Here is a 20015-nt window from a genome sequence, read left to right as displayed (position 1 = left end):
GAGGCTGGCGGGATCGAGAGCAGGGCCTCCCCGGACGATCTTAATGTCCTAACTGGTTCATAAGGGGTGATGTGTTCGGACAGATAGGTCGGGCCAGAACCGTTTAGGGCTTTAAAGGCTAAAGCCAGCACTTTGAATTGTGCCCGGTAGCAAATTGGCAGCCAGTGGAGCTGGCGCAGCAGAGGAGTGGTGTGCTCCCTGAGTGCCGCTCCTGTTAACAACCTGGCTGCCTATCATTGGACCATTTGTAGCTTCCGAGCCGTCTTCAAAGGCAACCCCACGTAGAGAGCGTTGCAGTAATCTATACGGGATGTAACCAGTGCGTGGACTACCGTGGCCAAGGTTGCATTGCAGCAGGTGGTCTGCTCTTCTCCACACTTGCATGTCGAGGATTCTACTTTGTAGCCCCATTTCTGAATGTTGGCTCTGCATCTCGTGGTGCCAGAGCGCAGTCTGTTCAATGCCTTCCAAGTCGCCCAGTCTTCTGTGTGCCCAGGAGGGAGTCTCTCATTTGGTATCAGCCATTGGTTGAGGTGCTGGGTTTGAGCCTGCCATGTTTGGACTCTCGCTTGCTGAGGTGTTCCAGCGAGTGTCTCTGTAGATCTTAGAAAACTATGTCTAGATTTAAGTCGTTGGCGTGCTGGCTGATACCCAAACAGGGGATGAGTTGGGGATGTCTCTGCCTTGGTCCTTTCACTATTGGCTGCTACTTCCCGTCGGATGTCAGGTGGTGCAATACCGGCTAAGCAGTGTAATTTCTCCAGTGGTGTAGGGCGCAGACACCCCGTGATAATGCGGCATGTCTCATTAAGAGCCACATCCACTGTTTTAGTATGGTGAGATGTGTTCCACACTGGGCATGCATACTCAGCAGCAGAATAGCACAGCGCAAGGGCAGATGTCTTCACTGTATCTGGTTGTGATCCCCAGGTTGTGCCAGTCACAACCAGATACAGTGAAGACAGTGCATTGGTGAAATGACATTTTTTCAGTAAAGCAAGGAGAAAGTGTACGCTTCAATCCCCCCCCCCCCCCCCCCGAAACCACCCCACTGTTTTAAAAACACCTTTGGAAGAGTTTTAATGCTTTTTTTAAAAAAAATCCAGTCACTAGAAATCACCCTCAAAATAATGAAATGAGTGGAATTTGAAGCCAGAACAACCAGACAAAATGAGCAAAGAGTCACATCACAAGGATGGATGCTTCTTATAGAATCCTTTAGAATAAATGGCCAGCAATTAGCCTACCTGTCTGGGAAATGAAAAACACTCTCTAGAGCTTGGACTGTAAAGGGGGTGATGCAAGAAATACCTAATGAAAGCAATGCTATTTAGAATAAAACCTGGAAACAATTAGATTGTTAAATATCGTAAGTGTTTAAATAACACTTATTCAAAATATAAATATGGATAACATTTAGGTATGTGTTCAAATCTCCACTTGGCCAAGAAACACATTGGGTGACCTTAAGCAACTCATATCTTCTCAGTTTCAAAGGAAGGCAATGATGACCTCCCCTTTGAACAAATCTTGTGATAGGTTTGTTTTAGGGTCATCATAGGTCAGAAATGACTTGAAGGCATAACAACAACAACAAACCTGCTGGAATCCTCTATGGCAATTATGAATATGTAATCTAGAGTTATGGACTTGTAATTGTTATATATTCACGATCTCTAAACAGCCCCTGTGAAAGTCCCCCAGTCTCTACTTATCAGGTAGCAGCTGCTGCAACTGATGGAAGTCTGTTTCCATGCGGGTTGGAAAGCAGCTGTTTGATGTTCCAACCTACTTGTCATGTGAATGATCTCTGTGATGAGAGAGAATCGTGACAAGAGTCCTGCTTCTGCCTTTTGCACTGAAGATCACTCGTGAGAGGAGCCTTACATACACTGCCACATTTCAAACCAAATTATATGGTGAGTGTAGACTCATAATACAGTTCAATGCAGCTAAACTGCATTATATCAGTCTACACTGGTCATATAATGCAGTTTTAAACTGCATTATGTGACAGTATAGATCAGTGGTTCTCAACCTGTGGGTCCCCAGGTGTTTTGACCTTCAACTCCCAGAAATCCGAACAGCTGGTAGGCCAAAATACCTGGGGATCCACAGGTTGAGAAACAATGGTATAGATTGAGCCAAGAAGTGGGAACAAGCAGTCAGCTACTTTCCTTCCCCAGAGAGAGGGCAATCAGATCATCATTGATCGCAATGGCTGCTTCCTAGTCAGTGGGTATTCATTGTATGGTTCCCTCTTATAGGATTCTAGCCAAGATCTCAATATGTTCAATTTTTAATTAACCATGAAAAAAGGGAAAATATTAGTTTTTTAGAAAATACAAGTGGTATAATCTGGTCACCCCCCCCCCCCTTTTTGTGTGTGTGTGTGCACTGCTCTGAGAATAGAAAATTTGAGCATAAGGGATCAAGAGCACTGAGAACACACACACACACACGAAACAGTCACATGCCTTTTGTGGTTGGCTTCTATGCGTCAAGTCCAAATAAACAGTTGGCAGTTAAAGAGAACTACCTGATGATATCTAATTCACCACATCTTGCGAATGCTATTAATAAGTCTCCTATTGCTGCTTTCCATCAACCACCTACTCCAAAGAAGCTGCTGGTAAGAGATACAATTAAAATACCAAATGAAAATCCTAGACCACATCAATGTGCATCCAAGCATTGCATCACTTATAGATATCTGGATGAAACAACAACATTTAATAGTAGACGCATGGGTAAAATCAATCGAATTAAATATAATCTGACTTGCAATTCCACCAGTGTCATATGATTAAATGCCAGCATGCTGGAGGCAACATGAAATATGCAGGAAAATCCATTATTGATCTGCAAACAAAATTCAGGAACCATAAGTCAGTAATCATCTCCAAAGCTAGTTGCTATTCATTTTATTTCTGAGGAATACAGCCTTTCTAACATGGTAGTAAGAAACCCCAGGGCCCAATTATGTTGTGGAAAATTGTAGATCTACAGACTTGCCATCCTGATGCCACATGGTCTTAATTTAGAGGACAGTTTCTCTCATGCTTCCAGCACCATCCCCTGAAACTTTGGGAATTCTATAAGTGTTATGAGATAATTTTATCTTCCCCTTTCCAAAGGGCCCCAAAGAGGAAGATGGAAGCCAAAATTGATGCTATTCTATTGTGATCCATGTTCTTCGAGAAAACAATAGTTAGTTTGGTTTTTTGAACTGTTAGACAGATTCTGGAATGATGAACTGAATTGATAGGAGAGAACTTCACAATCTTCAGCATTGTTATCAATGAGCCCATCTACACTGACTCTTTATTCCGGGGCAGTTCCAGCATGTCGAATTATGGATCAGCCTTGAGATGGTTTTGAGTGCCTGTCCCCTGGGCATTGTGGAGGTAGAAAGGAGTCCTGACCACCCAGTGGTCTGAAATCACCCTTGCTGTCTCCCTCCCATTCTTATCATAGTGACAGCCAATGGGGAAGACATGTCTAGTATCCATCGTTTGTTGTCTGGAACAATATTGGCTGCAGTGACGTGAAAGAGGGGAGAGAGGAGAGGAGGAATTGATCCCAGGGAATACGGGATGGCTGTGAAAACAATGGCAGTTGATTCCATCTTAGGACAGGTCCAATTGCTTACACGTTGACAAAGTCATGGTTTTCTCGGGATTCTCACGGGGAATTCAGAGCAACTCAGGACTTTTGTTAACATGGTTCAAGCCTTAATCCGAATCAATGTCATGTGTCATGAAGGCAACATAGAGCTGATCTCCCACACCCCCAGCTATATATCTTTTAACTACTGGTGGAAGTGGGGGGTGGGTAAAATCAATAAATAATTTAAACACATCAATATCAGATTAAAACTTAAATCATTATACAAGCATACCAATAAAAATGTCAATTTAAAATTCAAATATAAAAATATTTGACCAAGAAATAATGGCCAGTATTCTACAACCACTCCCCTGGCTTGGAGAAGCCAATTTGAACACCCCTACATAAAATTGTGATACATCTTCATCATCATTGTATGTGAATTTAAAGTGACCACATTTTAAATACATCATAATAACTTTATAAATAAAACCCAAAACCTTAAATAAACTATTGCTCCAAAACTCATGTACTTAACATTTAAATGTTTGCTGTCATTAGGTCTATTTTAGCATTATTGTATTTTTTCCTCTGGCATTGATATTTGAAATAGCTGATATGCTCTGAGTTACAAAGAATATTAAAGAAACTATTTCAGATTTTAGAAAAATTACTTGCCTTGAGATAATGCCATAACAGCAGGGGTTAGCCCAAGTAATTATCACAAAGGAGAGAAGTGAATTACCCCTTTCTTTGATAAAATAAGATAGTAACCAAGGCTGTCTGAATTATTTGGGGAGACTATAATCTCCCAAATTCCTTTCCTCTATCCCTGACAACAAAACTATGACAATATATCAAGCAATTTGTTGCCCTTTCGTGAGTTGCCTGAGGCATCCACCTCACTTTACTCAATAGTAGGGCTAGTATGTCATAGCTCTGTTCTGCAATGTGTACAATACAACTGCTAATCCATTTCTAGCAGTTACATGTAACCCAGTGGAATTGCTCAGGAGGGAACAACATAAATCAACAAGGGTAGGAGTCAACTTGTTCAGAGGTGGCAGATACATCATCAGAAAGACCTGAGGCATTGGAAGACCACACATCATTTTAATATTTTTGTGTGTTTATTCAAGCATAAGATGGGGAGTTTTGGTTTACAGTCCTGCTCAGTGGTCAGTTCCCCTTAGTGCCACTCTCTCTCTCTCTCTCTCTCTCTCTCTATATATATATATATATATTCAATCACAAGGGATGGTAGGAACTGTAATCCAAAAATTCAATAGGGCCAATGTTTCTCCACACAAAATATTTTCTGTTGCTAGGGCTGGCAGACATTTTATATCTCTGCTATGGCTTGTGCAGAATTTTCAGAAAAAGAGAACAAGCAGTTCCTCCTAGCGATGCTTTGGAGAGGATCCCCAGCTGATAAACCAGCAATCAAAATGTTTCCTTACAAATGCATATATTGCCAAAGAAAGACGAGAGCTTAGAGCATATTGCCCATGTAAACATGTTTTAGTCTGTCCAAACCTTGGCAGAACTCCAGTACTTCTCTGGGTAGTTATCATTAACAATTTCCTAGCCATTCCACTTTCATTCAGCACCAGCTGTAGCTGTACTTTAATTTCCTCAGGTATCAAAGAGGAAGGACTCATAAAGGATAAGAAAGCCGGGTTTTTATTCTAAGAGAGAGAAAATATTATCTCATTCCAGATGGAAATTCTCAATGAGAACCATTACTTGGTATTTGTGTACTTTTAAAATTAAGATTCTGGATATTTTGGAAATTGTAATACGTTGAGTATATAATCTGAGCTACCCAAGAGCTTCGGTTAATTCTAACAGTCAGAGTCCAATGCAGACTTAAGCATATTTGAGCTCATTGCGTCAACCTCATAATTATGCTCACATCTCATGAATCATGAAAGCCGAAGACGTAATACATTTGAGCTTCCCTGTAAGTGCTTTGCCCAACATATACATTGTAACCTCCTGCTCTTCCATTGGTATGCCTTGACGCATTGCATTTTTTCAAACTAAGCCTATCAACTCTTAAAAGCTATAATGAATGTCTATTGTCTACCAATACTACACATCATTGGATTACATAGCATGGATCGGTATGTAGTGGAAAGGAAGATAGCTATACATGTCTACTGTCTAATTCATTTTTAAAGGTCTGTAATTCAGCCAGGAACATTATCAATAATTACTAGAAGAATGCAATAATTCACATCAAGGAGACCAGAAGTTTGGCAGGAAGCCTGCATTAGGCTTACAAATATCACATGTTTACACACAGGCTACTTCAGCACCCTAATTGCCTCTGGGCAGCCAAGAGACTTCAACATATAGGCAGATAAGAGCTCTGGCATACTGGCCAGGGACATTACATAGCAACAGTGCAATTGCTGACGTTCATCAAGGAAACTACAAAGGCCCTGCTGGAAAAAACATTGGAAACTGTCGATTCAGCAATGGATTTTAGGATTATGTTCCACATTAAGAAGAAGTAATTACACTCTTAAAATGCAAAGAGGGAAGTGTCTGGAAAAAGTCAAAGACACATGCTAATGCAGGCCAGATTGATAAAGGAAGTCATCTCTATATAAAGTAAGTTCAGAAAAACAGTCAGGAGGATTATCCCTCACTTGCAAATTACATCAAACAAAGTTATAAGTGTGCACTGCTTTCTAAAATGTTGGTAAGACTGAAATACAGTATGATTAGAATGGGCCTTATATTTACCATACCAGTAATGTTGTTAGAAGACACTGTCCGGATATCTGATAGGCTATTGCTGGATATGGTTATCAGGGATGGATGGCTCAATCAATTCTCATCTTGCTAAAATTGTTGGATTTAAAGTCAAGTCTGGACTAAGAGTTGTCAGGATTTAAGATCATGTTTCCATACAAACCTGCAATTTTGAAATAAGAAGCAAGTACTTTTGTGTGCATTTTTCTAATATATATGTATTTATGTACACTTTTAAAATCCACAAACTTCTAAACATATTAGCATAGAATGATGTTGTTGTGTCAGGAGCGACTTGAGAAACTGCAAGTCGCTTCTGGTGTGAGAGAATTGGCCGTCTGCAAGGATGTTGCCCAGGGGACGCCCAGATGATTTGATGTTTTATCATCCTTGTGGGAGGCTTCTCTCATGTCCCCGCATGAGGAGCTGGAACTGATAGAGGGAGCTCATCCGCCTCTCCCGGGATTTGAACCTGCAACCTACTGCACCATCCGGGGCTCCATAGAATGATGATAATGATGATGATGATGATGATGATGATAATAATAATACACTTTATTTATATTCTGCTTTATCTCCCCCAATGGCCTCAGAGTGGATTACAATATACACATTATGAGGCAAACATTCAATGCCTTTCACACACAATAAACAATGACATAAAACACAGACAAAGGTAAAGGCCTTCCTCTTTTTCCATCTCTAGTGTCTGGAGGTGATGCTCAACTCCAGCCATGGGAGGGGGTGTGTGTGATTTTGTTCCATCTTTCTATACCGAGGAGCCTGTTGTCCATGGACATCTCCAATTGTGTTGCCTGCATGTCTGCATGGGGCTCCCTTTTATCTTCTCACTGAGGCAGTACCTGTTGATTTCCTCACATTGCATGCTTTCAAACTGCTAAGTTGGCAGAAGCTAGGGCTTAGTCAGGAGCTTGCTCCGACTAACAGCTTCAAACTGCCAATCTTCCGGTCAGCAGATTTTCTGCAGCTAGTGGTTTAACACCGCTGCGCTACCGTAGTTTCATGCATATCCCCTAAATTAGAGGCATTTTGTGGATATCGGATAGGCTAACACTGCATATGGTTATCAGGGATGGATGGCTCCATTGATTCTCATCTTGCTAAGATTGTTGGTCAAGTCTGGTCTAAGAGTTTAAGGTCAAGTCTGGTCTAAGAGCTGTCAGGATTTAAGATCATGTTTCCATATAAACCTGTAATTTTAAAATAAGAAGCAAGTACTTTTGCCTGTATTTTTGTAATATGCAGATATTTATGTACACTTTTAAAACCCACAAATTTCTGAACATATTAGATTAGAACAACAACAACAACAACACACTTTATTTATATTCTGCTTTATCTCACCCAAGGGATTCAGAGCGGATTACAATATACACATTATGAGGCAAACATTCAATGCCTTTTACACACACTAAACAATGACATAAAACACAAGCAAAGGTAAAGGCCTCCCTCTTTTTTTATCTCTGGCATCTGGAGGTGATGCTTAACTCCAGCCATGGGGGGGGGGGGGTTGCTCTTCTTCCATCTTTCCATACCGAGGAGCCTGTTGTCTATGGACATCTCCAATTGTGTTGCCTGCATGTCTGCATGGGGTGCTCTTTTATCTTCTCACCGAGGCAGTACCTATTGATTTATTCGCATTGCATGCTATCAAAGTGCTAGGTTGGCAGAAGCTAGGGCTCACAGTCGGGAGCTTACCCCAACTCATGGCTTCAAACTGCCAACTTTCCGGTCAGCAGATTTTCTGCAGCTAGCGGTTTAACCCGCTACATTACCACAGTTTCATGCATTTCCCTTAAATTAGAGGGATTTTTAGGATCAAATTCTCTAGGAAGTTCCATTACAGTGGCTATATTGAATGTATTGTTGAATCATGAGTCAACGTTTACAATAAATCTTCAAATAAAATCTTCAATTTTCTATTTCAGCTGTATGCTGTGGAGATACACACACACAGGCAGTCCCTGAGTTACAATCATCTGACTTACAAATGACACATAGTTAATAACTCAGTTGAATTTACTTTCTTTCATGCCAGGAGCAACTTGAGAAACTGCAAGTTGCTTCTGGTGTGAGAGAATTGGCCATGTGCAAGGATGTTGCCCAGGGTACACCTGTGTGTCTGTCTATATATGTTGTGTGTCTATGGCATTGAATGCCATGTATATGTGTATTGTGATCTGCCTTGAGTCCCCTGTGGTATGAGAAGGGCAGAATATAAATACTGTAAATAAATAGTAAATAAAATAAATATAAGTCCTTTCAGTTTCTGGAACATCGCCACATCAAACCATATTTTTGCAGTCTGAAAGTCCAAGGTTCTAAGTTGTTCTTTAAATTTCTCACACAACTGTCTATATTAGAAGCTAATTGCAGTTAAGGCTTATTTGGTTCAATTCTTCCAGGGGTTTCATTTCTGGATTTTCTAAGTTTTCTATCAATTATAATGATAATAAAACCTGGAATGTTGGTTTGACTATTAGAGTGCAACTTCTAATACCAGTCTGTTTAAGCCAAAGATTTCCCAGGGTAAAATAGAGATATCAAATGAACTGGGTTCATTCATCCATCCTTCCATCTGCTACTTGTTTTATCTGCTACATTGCACTTTCTAAGGCACTGAGAGGAAGAAACATGTTTGCTATTTGCCACCATATTTTCAACATCCCATGCAGGCATGTAGTGTGGTGTGGTGGAGAGGGGTTAAACTAGAGCCCTTCTGCATCTCATATATCCTAATGTGCCAGTGGCCATCTCTTTTCCTGAAGATAGATGTTTATACTCTGAGTACCTCTCCAGAGAGCTAATGGCCGACATGGCATTATTACCAGCTTGCAATGAGCTCCATTTTTTTTATGATGGTAATTTGTTACACCGGTTTGCCACACACCCGCTGCTTCCTTGTTAATCCAATAATCTATATGAGAAAAGCAATTTGACATTCCTCCTTCCCATCTGCTGCCCATCACCCAATCTATATCTTAACTATCAGTGATTTATTAATGGCATCTGCATTAAGCACATCTCCGCTTGGTTGGCGTCCCCTCCTTCCCTTTCAGACACGCTCCTTGACTATGTTTGGAGAGCAGAATCAGCAAGGAGATAAAAACCAACAATGAGATCAAATGTGCTGCTGTGATCCATTCAGATAATTCACAGACAAGCCAGGGTGGGGGATGTTCCCAGCCAGTCTGAAAGCCATTCCCCCCAAAGCAGTATACCCTTTGACTTTCTACATGGCCCGCTATTGTCTGCCCAGACAGACTTTAATTAATGTTCAAAAGGCATCATATTATTCCAATATTACAGATGGATTTCACCTTACTGCATGTGAACAAAAGCTGCTAGATATATATTCTAGCAATATAAAATGTGAAGAGAATTCAAGAACCACATTGTATGAACAAAGGGGAAGCATTGTGTACTTAGTGCCCTTCCACACTGCCCCTATCTCCCAGGATCTGATCCCAGATTATATTTTCCCCCAGGTTATTTGGCTGTGGGGACTCATATATTCCAGTTTAAAGCAGATAATCTGGGATCAGATCCTGGGATCTGATCCCAGTGTGGAAGGGCCCTCAGAGGAATAGGAAAAAGCACTCATTCTTTCTTGCTGTAGATTTTGATACCTTGGTAATAAAAAGTTAAGTTTTGAGAGTACAATTCTAGCATCATCTAGTCATGTTAGTGGAGTAGGGTGGTGAGGGGTTGGAGAAAATTATAGCCCAGAAAAGTAACTTTCCCAAGCTCTGATACTGAAGTATTGAAACTGAGGCAGTCTCTCATTTTAACAAGTCACACAAATATGTTTTGGCAAGTGATAGTCTGTATAACTTAAATATGAAAACACCAAAATTATCTGAGAATGTTGCTTCTGAAGCAATAATTTAATAAAAACAATAATAACAACTCTTTACTGTGTCAGAAACACCTAAATGTTTTCAATAAATCTTCAAATAAAATCTTCAATTTTCTATTTTAGCTGTAGGTTGTGGGGACACACGCACATAGGCAGTCCCTGAGTTGCAATCATCTGACCTACAAATGACACATAGTTAATAGCGCAGTTGAATTCACTTTTTATTTTTGTGCCAAAAGCAACTTGAGAAACTGCACGTCACTTCTGATGTGAGAGAATTTGCCATCTGCAAGGATGTTGCCCAGGTGATGCCTGAGTGTTTTACCATCTTGTGGGAGTCTTCTCTTATGTCCCTGCATGAGAAGCTTGGAGCTGACAGACGGGAGCTCACCCCACTATCTGGATTTGAACCGCCGACCTTTTGGTCAGCAGTCCTGCCAGCACAAGAGTTTAACCCATTGCACCTCTGGGGGCTCACTCCTGAATTGAAATCTTCTGAATAGGGGCACAGATAGCAAAGCAAATACTATGGGGGTGTTAACCCTTCCCTGTGCTAGCTAGGAGCTTTGAATAGCTATCTGGAATTACACTTAAAAATGTACCTGTTCTGACATACAAACAAATTCAATTTAAGAATAAACCTACTAAACCTATCTTGTTTGTAACTAGTGGACTGCCAGTGTGTGTGTGTGTGTGTGTGTGTGTGTACCAGCTGTGCAAAGCTTTTACTTTAAAAAGAATGGAAAATTGTTCATTTTATTTATTTTGTAATAGGAAACATTTAGACTTGATACTGTATCCTATATTATACAATATAATTGAAATATTGCACCAAAATGCTCAACTTGGGTAAGAATTCCATATATGGAACTGTATTTATTTATTTATTTATTTCATCTACTTATACCCCGCCCTTCTCACCCCGGGGGGGACTCATGGCGGCTTACAGGAAAGGCACAATTAGATGCCCAAATCACACAACAAACAATACAAAATATAACAATTCAACAATTAAAATAAAACATCAATACCTAATAAAATAATCATAAAAACTATCTCATGTCAGAGTCCATATATCAGAGTCCATATATCCATTCCATTCCATTGTCCTTGTCTATCGACAGGTCCTTTAGGAGAAGGGGAAGAAGCATCTAGTTGTTCCCCATGACAGACCAATTGCATCTTCCACGGAGATATAGCAATCTCATGGCAGATTGTAACATTGGTTGCTATCTCAGGCTCATCTACATCTACATATCATGGGAATGAACCTAAGTGTGGCAAGGGGAAAGAAGAGGTGAATCCTCTTCCCCTCTCTGAGTCATACGGGCACCCTTGATGACATCAGCAAAGGTGCCTAGTGAAGGCTAAGAGCTCTACGGAGCTCCAAGGTCACCGTTATGGTGATGAAACAACAACACAGATCAATATTATCCTGTTTTCCATGTGCCACAGAGAGGAGAAAAAGCAGGAAAATCAGAACTGGCTCAGCTGTTCACACATGTCCTGAAGTGCAGAGATGCTTCAGACCATTCCCCAACGTTCCCTAATGCGGGGAAAAACCATTTTAGGTGGCCTTTTATGCATTTAGGGCAAAATGGCCACCTGCGTCATGTAACACAGTCCTTTCTGGGTATAGTGCTTGTGTAGATGTGCCTTTAGACATGGTAAGTTCAATTTCTACAACTCATGGTAGGTTCCATTTCTGTCTCACCATGTTGGGGACCTTCTTCTTTCAGTGTTTTGAAATCTTAATGTTAATGCATTTCTTTTTTTAAAACCCCCCCTCTAATTTTAATGCTTTAATGCTTTGTACTTTTGGTCTGTGACTATCACAATAAAATTCATTAATCCTCACACACACCATGTAAACATCATGGACTTGATCCTCAGTCCCTTCTGGGTATAATCTTTGTGTAGATGTGCCCTTAGACATAGTCGATTCCATCTCTACAACTCATTTTCTGTCTAACCCAAAGATACAGGTACTTTTCATAGGAAAGGTGTGCTTGGTTAAGATAGTGTTATTGGTATTTCATTGATTAAAAAGAGCACTTGTCTGGGGTTGTGTATCTAGTGTGTGGGGTAGTGATTAGTGAGGAGTTGCCTGTCATTGTTTGGAATACCATACTGCACAAGAGAGCTCATTTGGTATATCTTGCAAGAGGAAGATTTCATTAATGGCTTCAAAAAAGATACATGTGAAATTCAAGACAGTAATTTGTGAACAAAATTGCAGGGAAGAGCTAGTCTAACCTCACATTTCTGCTTTTGTGGAACTCTCTAGGTACCCACACACACAGAGAACTATTTGAGCTCACAGTGCTTTTACCTTCAGACTGTAATTTAACTCATGTTTAAATTTTCTTTCCTTGGGAAGAAAGGTAGAAAAAAATGTTCTGCCAAAGGAAAAACTGAAAGCTGTACCATTGCATTAGAAAGATGAAAGGAGTGAGCTATCCCAGCCTCCAGCAAATTTTGCTGAATGAGTCATCAGTGGTATTTCTTTATGTGTTTTTCATAAAACATCTTTACTTTGATTTCTCCTTATTATTTTTATGGTTCATAAGAAGATTTGCATATGCTTCTTTCTCTTACTCCAAAACCTGAGTACTGATTAATACTTTTTGGGGGGAGGGTAAAGTTTAGTCTTTTGGCATTCCTTCTAAAAGCAAACTCAGATAGTGAGTGCTTATAGAGCCTGCCGTTCTGTTTGAATCGAAGATCTAACTATTTCAACTTTTAAAAAGTTACCTGCCTTGTAAAGTTCTCATCAAATGGTCCTTCCACACAGCCATATAATCTAGAATATCAAGGCAGAAAATCCCACAATATCGGCTTTGAACTGTGATATCTGAGTCCACACTGCCATATATTCCAGTTCAAAGCAAAAAGTGTGGGATTTTATTCAGCTTTGTAGAAAGGGCCAAAGTAGAGAGTTATTTTCCAGAAGTAAAGGAATTCCAGAGGCTGTATTGATGACCATTAGTTCTCGAAATAAAGCTAGGAAGACTCAGCTTAAAAACCTTTGGATTTAGGTTTTTTGTTTTTGTTTCAACACACAGGATTAAATTCTTTCCATTGTTTCCCAGTATTGCATGTTTCATGATATGCAAGTTAGTCACTGAATTACACAGATGCAGACACTAGACTGCTTTCATACCTTTCTTCTCATGTTGACATCAAAGGGACTGCTTTCAGATTGAGTCCAATACAGATGCCTACTGATTTATAGCTGTTCCATTGTCATGCTTCTTGAAGCTGAACATGGTGAAACTTAGGGCTGATACACAGGGATTGGTAATAACCCCCATTCTTAGATTGTGAAGGACAGAAAGGGACAGAAAAAATGGTAGCAATATGTTGGAAACAGCAACTTTCTTCAAGCCTCCACTAGTAAGTTGTTATGTATATAATTCAGATTGCTTACTGTATTATACAGGGTTAGTCAAAATGAATAGGCCAATAAGAAAATTAATTTTAGACGAATGTATGTTTATTGTAACCAAACTACAGCTACGTATCGACAGATAAATTATCAAAGTTTTGTCTCACCTTCAGAGATGTTCGATATGGGCGCCTCGTGTGACACGGCAGATGTCCAAGCGATAGTCCAGTTCATTCCACATCCGTTGCAGCACATCCGACGTAATGGCATCGAATGCAGCACATATGCGCTGTTTTAAGTCGTCCAAGGTCAGCGGTAATGGAGGTCGGAACACAGTGTCTTACACATACCCCCAGAGAGAAAAGTCGCATGGTGTGAGGTCGGGGGACCTGGGGGGCCACAGGAGGAATGGAAGATCAGTCACTCCAGCACGGCCAATCCAACGTCTGGGAAGGTGTTCGTTGAGGTACTCGCGTACACTGTTGTGCCAATGCGGAGGGGCACCGTCCTGTTGGAATACGAAATCGGGCACTTTCTCTTCTAACTGTGGCATCAACCATTCAGACAACATGTCAGCGTACACTATGCCTATTACGGTTTTCTCCGCGAAAAAGAATGGGCCAAACACGTGACGGTTGGTTATTGCACAGAAAACGTTTACCTTCGGCGAATCCCTTACATGTTCCAATACGGCATGAGGATTTTCAGATCCCTAAAAGCGGAGATTATGCCTATTGACCTTCCCGCACAGGTGAAACGTTGCCTCGTCACTGAAGACCAGTCTGTTGGCAAAGCCTTCCTCCTCTAGTCTTCGCTGCATTGATTCGCAAAAATCGTGTCGTTTCGAATAGTCACCTTTTTTCAAAGCCTGCACCATTTGCAATGTATACGGCTTGAACTGCAAACGTTTGCGTAACACGCGCCACACAGTTTTTTGCGGAACGTTCAATTCCATGGCAACACGATTTGTCGACTTCTGGGGACTTCGTTGAAAGGATGCACGAATGGATTCCACTGTGTCTTCGGAGACACGCGGTCGTCCTGTGGTTTTACCCTTGCATAAGCAGCCCGTCTCCTCAAATTGCTTTACCCACCTCGCAATGGAATGTCGATGAGGTGGTTCCTTGCCATACTTGGCTCGAAATTCTCGCTGGACCGTAATTACTGACATTGTTTTAGCAAATGTCATCACACATAACGCCTTCTCTTTGCCTGATTCCGCCATTTTGAAAACAGCGACTCCTAGCGACGCCTAGCGGCATTAACGTACATGTGTGTTGCTCAAAAAAAACTTTGATAGTTTATCTGTCGCTACGTAGCTGTGGTTTGGTTACAGTAAACATACATTCGGCTACAATTAATTTTCTTATTGGCCTATTCATTTTGACTAACCCTGTATATTGGTATGTAGTTTTCCTTGATTCAAATCTGGGACTTCTTCATCTCAGACTCCATTTTAAGATCTCAGACTCCATTGGACTTTTAGAATAGACAGAGATTCCACTAGACTCTCAGAACAGAGAGATGCTTTCGACTATGTACTGTTAAGATTCTAAGAAAGATGCCCTGTGTTACCTACACAGAGAAACAACTTCAACTGCTATCTGTAAGTGGACTGATAAAGCAATGTACATGTATGCTGAATACATGAAGTTTGTGAGTAAACCAACTGTGTTATTTTTAAAGAAGTCTACTTTTTTTGGTAGACTTTGGTAGAGAGCATGATTTAAACCAATATGTTTTAAGGAGGAGTAGATTTTTTTAACAACTGAAAAAACACTTCTGAAACTCCTCTTTTTCTCCATTGTGCACTGGCATATCTTTGTCCCTAATAGATATCTAGGTATATCAGCTTAACAGCTAAGAGACCTAATTGCCTTGCATGAATATTAGTGGATATTTACCACTAAGGAGAAGCCTGACTCAAGAGAGTTTTAAACTCTTCTTAGGGTGATTCCTGATTTTCCCAGAATGGTTTTGAATGCCATTTCTCAAAAGGTTATATATTTAATGTATTTATTTGCAGTATTTGTATACTACCCTTCTCAACCCCAAAGGGGACTGAGGGCGGTTCATAATGGCATCATTTTTCCAAAAGGTTATGACTTCTAACAAGGTTGTGCCATTCCAAAGATCATAATGATAGCAATATTCTCTGTTGAGTTTTCTACAGAGAAGAAATGTGTTTGTATTCAGACACAGACCCCCATCTATATTGCAATCTCCCACAGTCTTAGAACACTATTGACCCTTTGGAAAAGGGAAGCATTTTGTACAGTCTTACTTATCATTTTGCCAGGAATCCTTCCTGTGCAAATGCACTGTCCCCTGCACAGAAAACAAATGTATAAGACAAAAAGTATTTTGTGGAAACCCCCACATATTTTGGCATAGTTGATTTCCCATAGGAAAAAAACCCCAAACTCACCGCTATTGTTATTCTATACAACAACCCTAAAACCCAATTTCAACAACACATTGAAAATGGAATATTTTTCCATCTCTACTGTTGGACAACAATGACTACAGTTGCAATGGCCATGGGGCTAAACATTGCTTGACTAGGAGGGGGGTAAAAATGAAATCAGATTGACTCCTGCAATTGATTCTATTCACCTGATTCTTTTATTCACTTGTATATTAATATTAAGTCCAGGCTGATTAGAGGTTTTCTCACCTGATTGTTGCTCTGTTAAGTAGAGAAGCTTTGCACACAATAGTTCACATGATCACACCATAGCAAAATGGTTTCCTTACTTTCATAGGTAATAAGAAGCTGCTAGAACTAGATAGCTATTTTGATAACTGAAATATAAACCATACAAATGAATTTTGTAGCAAAAACGTAAATTTAAACAAAGCCTTTGAATCCCCACTAGTAGTATCTGGAAACTAAAAGCACATGCGATTATTGATGTTCACAAAGCCAAATAATATTGGACATGTCACCTTTCAAGAACATGATTGACTGAAAAGACGTAGCCTATGAATCTCATCTTATCTCAACTGAGCATCCTATGAATTATGACAAGATTGCAGAGCTTGGGAAAGTTGCTTCGTTTTGGTCTAACTTTGCCAGAATCTTCTGCAGGGTGGAGAACCCTGGGAGCTGTAATCCAAATACAGAGGTTTTAAAAAATATCTACAGCACTTTAAAATATAAACAGAGATAAGACTTTTCATGATTATAAACAACAAGAAGAGAAAGTACTAGCCTTTTAAAAGCAAACAAAACGAAACCCATATCTCATATTTTCATTATTTAATAGATCCATGTGTAAAATTTGGGTAAATTTAATAGCTAAAGGACCGGGCTAGCATTCTGAAATTGTACCCTTACACAAGCAAAAGACAACCTCGCAGCATGTGGCTGGTTCTGCATAACTACAGTGATGTTTGGCACTTAGTGATATGCTGCCTAGGGGATGTAATCACATTATGAAAGATTAATGCCAACTATTAGATATATATGGTTGCACTGACACAAATGGTTCTATAGTAGCCAAAATTAATTTAAGATGCCACATTTAAGAAGGGGCTTCCTTACGCCTGTCCTTAGCATGACCCATTTGTGTTTGTTTCTTGGCTGTTCATAGGAATTGATAGTCCCTATATTCTGTTTTAGATCCCATCATAGTTTGGAATCAGGCAATTGCACCTTAAATAGTGATACCCTCACAATATACTGGGACAACATCTATTTTAAAACATGTACTGAAACTGGGCTGCCAATGCATCATTCAAATGCAGCTTAGTTCAAATGCAAAATCTAACAGGTTTTGATATTGCACTGGAAGTGTGATAAATAAAGGAACAGATGGTGAAAGAAAAACTGCAATTACTATTGGATAAAATGTGAACAACCAGTAAAGCAGAATGAATGGATGGATGCACACAAACTGTAATAAGCAGGTCCATTATCCTGTGAAGACAAAGCTTTCCTCAAAAAAGGCCAGGAACCTTTTTACTAAGAAAAAACAAACAAAGGAAGCAGAGCCAGCTCTGCCTTAGGTTAAAGTGAAGCAGTTGCCTCAGGAAGCAAATTTTGGATATCATGAAAGGGTAGCAAAGGCTTACTTATTTGCTTTACTATTATTGCATTTCTACTTTTAGGGTGATATCTACTTAAGCAATTTTGTGTCTCATATGCCAGATCAGTAGGTTGGTTTGGGGCACCATGTAACCTGGTTTGTAACCTGGTTTGCATGAATGTTTGCTCACTTCAGAAAACAAAATGTTTTGGGCCACCACTGCAAACTATGTTTCTGGTTTCTACTCTCTGTGCATTTCAACAGAGTCCTTCTTATGGAGCACTAAGGCCAGCATTATTTTGATGGCTTATGCTGGCCTAACTGGAGGTAGCCAACCTTTTCAGGCATTGTGGATGGAGGAATCCAGTACCTCTTTCCACACAGATTTTTCTTTGGCTGCAGGAAAAGTTGTGCCTGTGATAGTAGAGACACAAACCATCTCAAATTTGTCACTCTAAATAGAGTCTTAGGCCAAGTTCCTATTAAACAGTAGCAGAGCATAAAGCACCACTGCAGTAGTTTACTTGTGTTGGATGTCTAGAGGACAAAGGCAACTTCTTCTGTCCCAGCTAGACCATAATAGACAGATTGTCAATGCTCAGGGAGGTAGAACTGTGTTGCATAACTGAAAGTCAATGAAATGAAGTCTACCGTCTCCTATCCTCACCCACCCCCACTCCTGTCCCCGCCCCCAATTTGAAGTGTCATCTGAATAGCATCCAGGTAAAGTTCTCTAGGGGATACTCCGATGTCTGGCTTCCATTGTGTAGCACTATGGACCCTTCTACACCACCATAAAATTCAGATTATTGGATTATATGGCAGTGTAGACTCATATAATTCAGTTCAAAGCAGATAATGTAGATTTTATATCACAGTGTAGATGGGGCCTGAAAAGAGCAGTCCTTGTATCTTCTTTTCTTGCTGCTTTGTGGCAGTAGATTCTTCCTACCTTCCATTCAATGTCTTCTGGTTATTGCTTAGCATGGCATAGGTCATGGCATATGGATATTTAGCTACACTGTTGGGACATTGGATTTAAACCTTTCTAATTTCTAAAACACCATGCAACAGCTCTTTTAATTTAAATAGCTTTTGATCTCATTTCTATTTGGGTCAGAGCTTCTTGAACGATGTGTTGCATCCCCATGAATTGCATAGCTTTTTCGTAGGCGAGGAATACTCAGAGGTGAGCCTAAAGCACTTAATATTCATTAGTGGTCCTCCATCCAAGTACTGACCAGGGCTGATCTTCTTTAGCTTTCATGATCAGAAGTGATTGGGTGCCTTTAGGATATTTCTGAAATATAGCATATTATAAAATTTCCCAATATTTGCCAGCCCAGCAGAAGACATTTAGATATCTACAAAGCATGACATATCTGCATGATATGCCACACTATTATATGTACATGGAAAAACTCAGTTCAGAATGTAGAATAAACTCTTTCAACATAGAGCTGTAGGTTTCCCTTGTGTGAGCCTTTGATTACACAATTGGGTCTCATTTCCTTTGAATAAAATGTGTTCACATCAGTAGACCATTTCAACAGACAAGTAAATGGGGCTGATGTCAGACATGCGGGATTCTGCCACTTTGTCAGGCTTGCTAGAGATGTGATCTTGACAATGTCCCTAAGGCAATGATTAAGGACAGCACTGACTTTTCCTCCCATCCATTCCTGATTTCCCTCACAACACCCTTGTATTTTCTTTCCTTGCCTTGCAACCTGGTGACCCTTTAGAAGCATGGTGGTAACCGTTTCCATCTCTTCTCAAATTGAATTGCAAATTAGGGGATGAATCAGTGGGAGGTAAGACATCCATTTCAGTTTTGCATCCCTGATCTCTTGCTTTCTCTTTCTCTTCTGAGACAGACTGAGACCCAGAGGGAATACAGTCCAACCAGCCACTGTTTACAAAGAATTCTGATAAGATTGAACTCCATGCTTAAGAGGAGAGTTTGGTCAGTTTTATCCCATCTGCCCTATTTCACTGTGGATTAGCAAAACGCCAAGTTAAAAGAAGATGATTGGCAGAACCATAATCTTGTACAAACCACATTTTCATTGGTTGTTGTAGGATTTTTTGGGCTATATGGTCATTTTCATTTTATTTACCCAACTAGAATGATACCTAAAATGCCTGCCTGTTATTTTTTTACAAATGCAAAAATACAAACAAAATTACAATTTCGTAATAATTGTATTAATTATCATTTGTTTCTCCAATATTATAATCTATAAATTCTAGGTTTTCACAATTTAAAAAAATGAAAGGAATCAAGTCTTCAGAAGACTGATATGTATAGAATTAGTCTGCTCTTTTTCTGTGGCTATCG

The sequence above is a fragment of the Anolis sagrei genome, chromosome 3, assembly GCF_037176765.1.
Source record: "Anolis sagrei isolate rAnoSag1 chromosome 3, rAnoSag1.mat, whole genome shotgun sequence".
Lineage (NCBI taxonomy): Eukaryota > Metazoa > Chordata > Lepidosauria > Squamata > Dactyloidae > Anolis > Anolis sagrei.
This window is presented reverse-complemented; position numbering follows the sequence as displayed.